Genomic DNA, 10,906 nt, shown 5'->3' with positions numbered 1-10,906 from the left:
TATATATATATTGTCTTACTTAGAAATGTGCAAATGTATGTTTTTGTGAAAAACAGTTGTATTCACTAAAATCGTGGAAACAATCTTGCTCACACTGCTTAACTTTGTCTWTCCTCTTTCACTTCCTGCTTAGTCTCTTGCTTCAGCCCATCCTCATTGTCTCCGTCTGTCCTCCTCCCCCAGTCCCCGAGYGTGTTGGGACACCTGCACCTGTTGCAGTGGACCCTTGACTGAAACTGGTAAAGTGTGAGTTTGGACAAGGGGAATGTCCTCAAACCTGGACTCGGGGTAAATCCCCAGATGGCTCGTGAACTTGGTAGAACCCTATGATACATCCTGACAGGATGTTTGAAGAATCTGTGTTTGGATGACTAACCCACAACTGATGAACAGCAAATAAAACATGCCAGGCCTCCACAAATCCCTGGACAAGAATGCATGAGACCCCTGCAATAGGGCTTCTGCAGACTCCATTGAAACAAGATGTTAACGGACCCAAAGGTAGGGACTGGTCCAGATGGACACATGTTGGTCAGGCAACAAATTGCAGTCCAGGTTTGAGTACACAGTATAGTTGCTTGCAAAACTAGGTTTTCTGAATGATTTGCAGCCCTGACAGACATGCGATGCTCCTCTGACTGAGGTGAACTTGGACGTTGGTCCTGATGAGGCAAACTGCTCCTCTGCATTATTGTGCCTAATTCCATGTCGGCTCATCTCTGAGCATTATCCWCAGTTATTGTGAGATTTTGCTGTCATATGAACCTTTTGCTTTATTTATTAAGTTTATTTTTAATTTGATTTCAAACTCAGGACAGACCTAATAAGCAAATAAAAGCATTAACTAAAAACAAACTCAGTAATTAGGAAAATAAATGTGGCAGACAAGGAAGGAAACATTGAGTGTTTATGCAAAGGGAGAAAATTGTAAAACTCGAAACATTTAACAGAACATGAGGTTAACAAGCCTCTCTGTCCATCCAGGTTTTAGAGGTCTTCTAATCAAATGCTGCTGGTGGTCCCTCGAACCCATTATAAAACTCGTGGAGACAAAGATTTTCAGGTGGTGGCACCAAGGCTCTGGAACGCTCTCCCTCTGTCCCTTCGCTGCTCACATTCTACTGACTCTTTTAAGAAACATCTTAAGACATTTTTATTCAGACAGACTTTTAGGTTAAGTGCTTTTTACTGTGTTTTAATTGTTGTGTTTTATATGTGTGATCTGTTTTATTGTTTTTAGTTATTTTGCTCTCTGTTAAGCACTTTGTGATGTTTGTGTCTGTGAAAGGTATAGAAATAAAGTTTACTTACATACTGACTAACATACCCTGACAAATAAGTTTAACACAAAATGCTTCCATCCTTATAACTTTTCAAACTGTAGATATGATCATTTATGTCACTTGTGTCAAACTCAAGGCCCGTGGGCCAGAAGTGGCCAGACGCGACATTTTACATGGCCCGCAAACGCTTTAAAGATGTATTAATGTCTCAAAAATAAGTGTGTGCTGCTTTAAAGCCAGTATTGACCGTTAACTACACCTCCCATAGTGCATGTTAATTATTTTACCTGCAGAATGACAGCCTCCCACCAACAGGTGGAGGTGCATTTTTAGGACAGTTCAGAATTCAAGATGGCAGCTACTCACCACAACTCAACAGCGAATAAAACTCCCTTATTTTAATTTTAATAGTATTTCTGTATTATTTATTTCACGTTTAATGTCGTTTACATAGTACTTGTCAGCGTTAATATGCAGGAAAAACCACGTAGAGCTCTGTTATTGTTTGTTAGCGGCGCCGAGCCGTAGCAATGAGAGGAGGMATGTGATGTGTTTAGTCGAAGTTAAACACAAAACATCAACGTTTGTTCCAACTGGCCCTTTGAGGGCCACCATGATGTTCATGTGGCCCCTGAGAGAAAACAAGTTTGACACCCCTGTTTTTAGGTCTTTGGGACAAGAAAGAAAATGATTAAAAACAGATTACTGAATGATAATCTGAGCATGGATCCAAATAGTGTTTATTCTTTTTTTTTTTTTTTTTTTTTTTGACAGGAAGTTAGGACATTTGCATTCCACTTTTGGTGTTTGATTTTTCAAGCAGCCGAACTTGCTTTGAGCAGAAGTCACACTGAGCATGAGTCACTCTAGTCTTGGAGGGAACAGTGAAGAAAAGACCTCACATATCCAGGGACTGAAATAGACCAAAACGCTCTGTTTCTGTCTCACACTGCACACTGAGTGGGAGGACGCCGAGGATCCAGAGGTGCTCTCTGCTCCCACACATTCTCCTGCATCTCATCATGTTCAGCTGATAGAAAACACTCGGGCCTGTGAATGAGTGATGGATGTACCTGTTTGTGTGTGTGTGTGTGTGTGTGTGTGTGTGTGTGTGTGTTTGGATTCTGTTCTTTTTAATAATAAAATAATAGAAATAAAGCAAATTTCGACCTTATTATTGGCCTCAGCGTTGATATAAAGATGTGACAGACTGTTTTTCTTCGAGCTACCAAAATCACATTTTTGCCCACAAGAGGGCAGCCAGATACAGCTAACAAAATAAGATAAGATTTGTTGAAATGTGTCTATCTAGACAGCACAGTCAAATAATGAGTGTAYACACTGTGTACAAGATTTCTTTGCATTTTGGATTATATTTTTCCTTTTCTACAGTTGTGAACTCCTCGCCTCTTGACTGATGGCAAAGGATCTGCTTCCTTTAGTTTCTCAAGGTCACATTTTTAATCTCCAACAGAGACAGACATTTGGGACCAACCATAAAGGCAGAGTGAGAACATATCAATGCAGGGGTCCTTATGAGGTCAAACTGGTGACCTGGATTTCTGTTCAATACCGACAAAGAGACAGGATCAACACCATCAGCTGGAAGGACACCTATTAGTTCTTTGAAAGTAAAAAAAAAGGCCAGGTGGTTGATTTTTACACTCTGAGAGTCAATAAAGAGTGAAGCATTTGAGGTGAAATCACTCAGGAGCTGTCAGGATCAGAGGCTGCTGTTGGCAGGATGTTAGCAGGACTGGAGTTGGCAGAGACAGGAACTGGACTAAATATGAGCCAATGTTCAAAGATAAACTGTAAAAAATATATCCTGAAAACCTGCTGGGATGTTACTGAGAACCACATTAAAACATACAAGAAAGCTTTGGCACATTTGAGAGAAATTAAACAGTAAAATGCTTTTTAGATGTGTTGTAATCAGGACCCCTACGTGAGAGTTTGAGGAGTTTTTAGGACTGCAATCTACAGAAATCTGTGACGTTCCTGTAATCTGCTGGAACCGTTCTTCATGGTCAGGGATTGTTCCAATCACCGCTTAACGTTCCACACGATTCTTTTTCAAATGTTTATCGGTGTTTTTCCTGCTGCTAAGAATTTCTGCCTCTCCTTTCTACTGTTTCAGTTTGTGCGGTGTTTGGCTAGTGATCGCTCTGTTTAATCAGGCTGGGAGTCTTAAAAACGTGACGGCTCTTTAAGTCTCTTAAATTTGGACCTTAAAAAATCAGCCTAATCTGAAATGCTAAAGGAATAAAGTAGCAAAAAAAAATCCACAAGCATCACGGTCAGCGTTAGTTCTCAAATTCTTTGACTAAGATAGAAAACCATAAAAAACAAAAGAGAAGAAACATTTGTCTTATTGACTATTATAGTTTGTTTACTGCTCACTAGTCCATTAACAAACCTATGCAGTTACGACAAAACTGCTATGTTGGATTTCCAAACATTTGTACTTACTGTATTTTGCATTATATCACCATCTGTCTTGTTTGTATGGTTTCCCAAAACAAAAAAAAGCTGAACCAATGCTGCATTGTTAGCTGATGAATGGGTTTGTGTTGCAGCAGGAGACATARTAAATTGCTGCAAATGTTTTGAGGTCTCTTATTAAATATACTTAACATAAAAAGTAAAGAAATTTGAAACAAGCCTTTTGGCAGAGAACAAGTGACAAATTATTCATGTGCACAACCCACATATTCAGCTCTACTGCTCCCACAAATGCATGTTCCTTACAAATGTGGCATCATTTAAAAGGGAAATTAACAGGCTTTATAAGATTTATTCCCAAGAAGCATTGTTACAACTAAGAAATAATTTACCAAACACAAATTTCCTTACTTTTAATCGGTTTATTTGTATTCATTTGTCCCCCTGCTGTAACAAATCTAATAACTAAGCTGATTATGGCTGTTTGTGTCATTTCTTGAACTAAATCAGTAATGTGATCTGCATTCTGCAATGGGAGCTACTTTGCCAAGCTGAGGATGGCCAYACTTTTGATTGTTTGATGTCCACTCATCATATATGACTTTTCAACAGCCTCATGGTCACCCATGACTGCATCCAGATCTGGATCTGGATCAAAGATGTTGCTTTGGTCAAATGTTAATGTAAATCCTTACATAGCTTTCCATAATCCAGGCATAATCCCACATTACAAACAAAGAAAAGCTCTTTAGTAAAGGTGTCAAGGATTTAGATAGACTGAGAAAAAAAAGAAGCACTCTATCTTAAGAAATATTCAGACCTGAGCTGTAAAAGCAAACCAGATCTTGATATTTGTGTATTCACTCTGGATCTATATTTGTCCATCAAATACCTTTTAGTTGTCTTTGTGTCATTGTTTAATAAATCACTCAAGAGAGAACACACTGGCGTGTCGGGTTCTGCTCTCAGCTGAGTTGGCCATGCATGYGACAGGTGTGTGTCTGTGAGATATTTTGGACGAGGAGACAGAAATGTCCCCTCTGGCTTTTATCGGCCTCATAACAGATCAGCAGACTTCTCTTGCTGGCCTTGGTGGGAGGTCAAACAAAAGCTGCCTTTTGTCTTTTTTTATTTTAATTTTGTCAGCTCTCTAAGAATAAAGTTGGCTTCATGGGGACGGCACACTAAGGTGTTTCTGACCCCCCCTTTATCTTAGATCCTTTAATATTTGTGGGCCAACTTTCTCTGGGTGTGGATTTGTCTGAGCACATGTGTTTGGTTTGATCCATGCATGTTGTGTCAGGATAATGCTCTAAATCACAACATTAGCCCCGGGGCATGGCAGCAGCACTTGCAGCCATAAAACCCCAGATCTCTCCTGCTGGATCATATGACCCCCACATCGTATTGTAGCTGCCTGTGTAAAGAGTCGTATGAAGGGCAACATATTTAGAAAGGGATTTGCAAACTAAAGAAAGGGCTCTACCAGCCTGTCTGCAACATGTACCTCAAGGCAGCCTGTGGTGAGATCCCCATGCCGAGGTCAAGAGAGGGGCCAAGACTGGATCGCTGCCCTAGTTCCATCCAGCAGAGGCAGGGGGCAGGAGCCAGGTTGGGTACCTCACACCCCACCAGCTGTCTTTGGGGAAACTCTGATAGCAAAGCACCTCGAGAACAGAAGAGTGTGGAGGAGCTTCTTGATGCACACACCAATTTTCTTCAGGCGTCCACTCGTCCAAATGACATCATGGTCCACAGGTATGTTCTGCTGAGGGGTGTGTTTCAGTAAATGGAGGTTTCTTGTTGAGGAAATTTCATATTTTTTTGTGTCGGCTTAGATTTACCACACGTTTGAGCAATGTTTTTCCCATCTGCTGAAGCACCTGTTTGTTTTTCTGATAGTTTAAACTTATATATATTGTCAGTTCTTACAATTTGTTTAATTTATAAATAACTGGAAGTCAAGATTAAACTTTGATCAGCATCTTCTGTGTGCTAGGATCCACTTATTCTCTACAAAAATAATAGCGTGTTCCCACCAGAAAAGGTGCTCTGTCCTCCTTTTATACTGCAGGTTTCAATGCCCTTACACTGCAAAAATGTCCATCTTATTAAGTCTTACAATCTTACATTTAGCCAAAAAGTATTTTGATCTTGTTATGAGACTGATAAGCAATGTGTTAGATTATTAATCTTGTTCGCCTGGAAAGTTTCCTTACTTCAATATTTCTTATCAAGCAACTGCTGTTGCACTGGCTACTATTATTATTTTATTATTATTTATTTATTTCATTCATAAAACAGCAAAATGTCCATTTAAAAAACACAATGCATATTATATTTCACTTAATTTGAGAAGATCCAGCCTATAATCTAACATTTTTTTTACCTGTCATAGGATGGTTAATTTTTTTGCAGTGTAAAAGACTAATAACACAAGTTAAATTCATGTGTGAACTGAAATATTAACACAGGAGCTACACAAAGAAACAAGTGCTTAGCTCTACTTTCTGTGTGGAGTTTGCATGTTTTCTCTGTGCATGTGTGTATCTCTGTGTGTTCTGGTCTTCCCCCCTCAGTTCAAAAACATGCATGTTAGGTTAACTGCAGGTTTTAACTGACTGTAGGCATGAGCAGTTTTTGTGTTTCTATGTCGGCCTTGTGAAGGCCTGACAACATGCCCAGTGTCACAGTGAATAAGTTGCATAAAGAAAATTGATGGTTATGTCATTAAAGTATCGCTAATTGCAATACATAAACAAATTTTAAGCTGGTAAATGAGGAACATCCGGATGTAAGGTTCCAGTGCTGTGTTTTTGTGACATTCATAATGAGTAGAAAATTAAACATTACAACTGTAATCCTAGTATTAAAAAGACATTATTTATTTTTATTATATGCAAAAGGAACCATTAAACTTTCCATTATAAATGGCGCTGGAAAAAGTTTCTTTTTTTCAGGACACTGTACATGTTTTCTTCTTTGTGCTTAAATAAAATGCACACTTGGATTCAGAGCATTAGATTGTTTCTGCAGTGTGTCTGTCTGTTAGCAAAATATCTCACAGGTACAACTCGCTGAGCTTTGCTGTTTCTGTTTGTAACGAAACCAGCGATACTTGAAGGAATGCATGTCGCCCGCCATCTTGCATGTCATATTCTGCATAATCTGTTAGCAGTCAGATYATGTCACAGGGATGAATACTCCAGAACACTTAGCTGCATTCTCTTTTATTTACACGTTTAACAAAGTAAAATAGGATATTGCCTAACTCGTGATCAGTTAATTCTCAACGTACRGTATGTGTTGGGGAGGCCTCTCAGCTACTACCACACCAAATAAAAGACAGATACTTGTTGCTTTTTAAAAAGGAAAAACAAAAAAAAAAACAATAAAAGCTTTGAAAGGATAAATGTTTAATCATAGCAATAGCCCAGACCTCAGCTTGTTAGAAATAAATAATCCTTTATTATTCAGTCAGCGCAYTATTATCAATCAGTGTCCCACCATGAAGCCTCACGTCGAGCCCTGCGAATGACAGGATGTGTCTGTAGGAGCTGACACAAAAAAGATGTCGGCTTTCGTAAAAGCAGTCACAGCGGATTGACAAGTGATGGTTTTTCATGCTGTGGGTGATGGATGGGTGCCCTTTCCCTTTTTTGTGTTTGTGAAGCATTTGATAAAGCGTTCTGGCTGCACGTCGTGGTTTTTATCAGCGTTTTCTCGAAGTGAAATTGTTAAAGCTTTCTGGTTGCAGAGGGTGAACACTGGGACGGGCCGCGGTGCATCACAGCGACTTGATCTCCTGGTTTAATCAGAAGTTTAGAGGAAAGGCAGAGAGATGTGTGWGACATTGTGTCTGTGGTGAGAGGGGGGAGCAAGTAAAAGCAAAGCAAACAACATAAGCTGTAGAGGAGCAGAGAGGAGGTGCTGCGCTGCTGCAGCAGTGACATGGACATATTTTACAGGGCTGTAATTATGTGTCAGAAAATATAATGTTGTGCTGGGGGGTGGGGTTGTTTTTATTAATTTTTTATTTCCCTGACAGCAAGAGAAGTTACGGCGCTATAAATCGATGCATCATTTATGTGAGCCACAGGCAGCGCCGACAGATGTTCAACCTGTTGGAGAATCCAGGGTTAGGTTTCCTACTGAAGCATTCATCACGTTTTGTTGTGCAGCATAAAGACAGCTCATCTAAAATGTGCACGTTCACCTTATGCTTGYGCGCACATTAGCAACAGGGGTTTACAGGAGCCTATCAGAAGATAACAGGGTTGCCTCTGGGCACAAACGCTCAGGGATTCCAGATGAGCAACTTGACATTCTGGACTGACGCCGATTGTTGAAGCTGGAAGGAAAATCAAAAGCTTGTCACTAATTGTGAGGTTTGCAGCTTCCTCCAGCAACGTACTTACCTCTTCACTGAGGGATTATCTGGTCAGGAGAAAACAGGGCTTTGCTGCAGGTGAAGAAGTGGTGAATGATGTAGAAGAGGGGTGGGGGGTCAACGTATCAAAGATATGACTGCTGATTTATTCAAAGAAAAGGATGTGGGGTTTAGGGAGGCACGTGCGAAGCAGTTTTACACATTAGAATGAGTTTACATGTCCTGGGGATGTAAACACTTGTGAAGAACAGTTTGCTAAAACCCTCGAGGCGCTTTTTTCCCACAGATACTCTGGATAATATGTCTGGAGCTGTCTCCGCTTCGATTAGACGTTAAAGCCTCCAGTACTTCCCATCTGGAGGGAAGCTGTAACAAACAGCGCCGTCAAGATCAGTAAGAGGACCTGGAGGATCAAACCTTTTTTTAAAATCACATTTTTATCATTATTTTTGAAGAACTGATCAGATCTAATCTGTTTTCGACTGGGATTGTTTCAGAATGTGTGACTGTAGCCTAACACAGAGCAAAAAGACAAAATGGAAATACGTTTTATTGGATGCCGATTCGCCCCATGAATACATTCAAAGACGAGCTCACTTCAGACACATTACAGGGAATAATTCAGAACATCCTGCAGCATTTTTTGAATAAAACACCTGTCTTCTCTTCTTAAAGCGCTCCTTTTTTTTAGTGGCTTACCCATGAAATGATGCAGGAAAAAAGATCAAGTTCCAAAGCCTAAAAATGTCACCAAAGGGAGATTTTTTCCCATGATGCTTTGCTGCAAAGTACAGTATCTGCCAAACCTATAATGTGGCAATTAGAGAAAGAGAAACTGCATTGCCCTTTAATTTTTATTCATGTTTAAAAAGTTAAAGAAGTAGAGGCTCAAAGAATTAGGTGAACTCAGCAGGTTTACAACAAACCTTGTACTGTTTTAACTATTCTTAAATAAAACTTTTTTTAATATACAGCTTGGTTGGGAGCAATGCGCCATGACTTTTTAGTTTTTGTAACTTTTATACTGTTCAAATGATTTCTCTTTTATTTTAATGGATACAGAGGGAATAAAGAGGCAGGGACTAATGACAGAAGTAGCTGCAGCTGTGACATGGAGGTGGGTGCAGGTAAGGATGGCTGGAAAAACACAGAGAAGCAGAACAAAAGGCTCAGTGGTTAGCAATGTYGCCTCATAGCAAGAAGGTCCTTGGTTCGATCCCCGCTTTGACATTTCAACCATAAAATATCAATATCTGTGATACTAGTCTAGCCCTGTATTTACTTGGTATCAGACGGATATTAAAATTCAAAAACTCTAGTACAACACTAGGACACAGAGAGACAAACAAGACAACTATCCACACTCTAAGGGACAATTCAGTTACAAACCAACTCAACATGCAGGGTTTTGGTCTGTGGGAGACACAAGTGTAGTAGGAGAAAACCCACCTGTGCACAGGAAGAAAAAAAAAAGGCCCAGATACGAATCTGCGTYCTTCTTTCTGTGATGCAAAAACAATGCCAAATGAAGTGTTGTGCCCCTAGTTAAGATTCATTATTTAACTAATTCCAGCAGTCATTCTGTRTTTACGCTCAAAAAAGTGTATCTTAGTTCATTCCTGTTTTTCTTTTKTTGTTGTTGTTTTTTACTGAGATCATCCCTGCTTCTTCTCCTTGACTGAGTCAGTCTTGCTTTCTAAGCTCATTATGTGTAAGCTGATTGTCTAATATCATCATCATCAAGATCATTCAGTGAAAACATGGTTTGAATCATGTTTCATCTTTTGATCATTTTCATACCGTCAGGTTTTTGAGCATTTAGTCTAAATCTTAATTCTTGTGCGTGACCTCTTTCTGTTTGTTGTTTACTCATCTTTATCCATACTCGCTCTTGCTTGGCCGATTMGATTTTCCTTACTTCATCTTTTCTTTTTGTTTTGTAATTTCTTTTTTTCAGGCTAATCAYATGGATTCACTCCTGCTTTGTTTCCCTTACCTTGCCATTTAGTTTTAGTCATGCTCCTTCTTTCATCTTCAGCAGTGACATCCATCTTGAGTTCATCAGCTTGTGGCTCCAAAATACCTCCTGCTCAATTATACTATTTAAAAAGCACAAATTGTATAAAACGAGAGGCACTGTGGCAATAAAGCATTAAAAAAACCCTACAAATCAACCGTGAACGCACAAATTAGCAAAGGGTTCAAATGAAAACCAAGCATCCTGRACCGATTTTTACAAGTGTCGACTTGTCAAACGCCATCACGACGATCTAAATAAAGCTGCGTTGGCCCGGAGGTGTGTGGCTGTTCAATGAACCATGAAAATCAGCCATTGTCACATTACTGCTACATGAGAGAGGAAAGTATGGCTCTGCGCCACTCGTTGCTTTTCATGCTTTATTGTTCTCCTTTATCACTTCAACTTATCTGTGCTCAACATCTGCTCCGAGAAGCCAAAGCACAATTAGTTTTTTGTTTAGTTTTGTTTTGTTTTGTTTTTCACAAGGCAGGGAGGATTTCTGAGTCACAGACGGGCGTTACTGGCTTGTTTTATGATTATGTGATAAAAGCAATGTGAACGCAGTCAGCTATAAAACGAAGCTGTACGATGAAAAGAGAAGCGAAGCATGTTAGTGAAAACATGTAATTAACCTGCTTCTCCCACCTGGACCTCCTGCCTGAAGTGGAGCAGACACATACATCAAGTCACGTCAGCTCAGCTGTTCTGGCTTCCATTCAGGATCTCTCTCTCTCTCTCTCTCTCTCTCTCTCTCTCTCTCTCTCTCTC

General features: G+C 39.8%; 1 protein-coding gene across 1 annotated transcript in view; it reads left to right on the top strand.

Moving 5' to 3' along the window:
* The first annotated feature begins 5,298 nt into the window (after positions 1 to 5,298).
* kcnab1b (potassium voltage-gated channel subfamily A regulatory beta subunit 1b) overlaps positions 5,299 to 10,906 on the top strand; it is a 49,956-nt gene continuing 44,348 nt past the window's right edge. Inside the window, exon 1 of the mRNA XM_014023263.1 lies at positions 5,299 to 5,486. The gene's annotated coding sequence lies outside the window, so the exon portion shown is untranslated. The remainder of the gene's footprint in view (positions 5,487 to 10,906) is intronic.

Source organism: Austrofundulus limnaeus, unplaced genomic scaffold (genome assembly GCF_001266775.1).
Source record: "Austrofundulus limnaeus strain Quisiro unplaced genomic scaffold, Austrofundulus_limnaeus-1.0 Scaffold361, whole genome shotgun sequence".
In the NCBI taxonomy this organism is placed as follows: domain Eukaryota; kingdom Metazoa; phylum Chordata; class Actinopteri; order Cyprinodontiformes; family Rivulidae; genus Austrofundulus; species Austrofundulus limnaeus.
The sequence above is the reverse complement of the archived record's forward strand: the minus strand, read 5'-3'. Positions and strand labels throughout refer to the sequence as shown.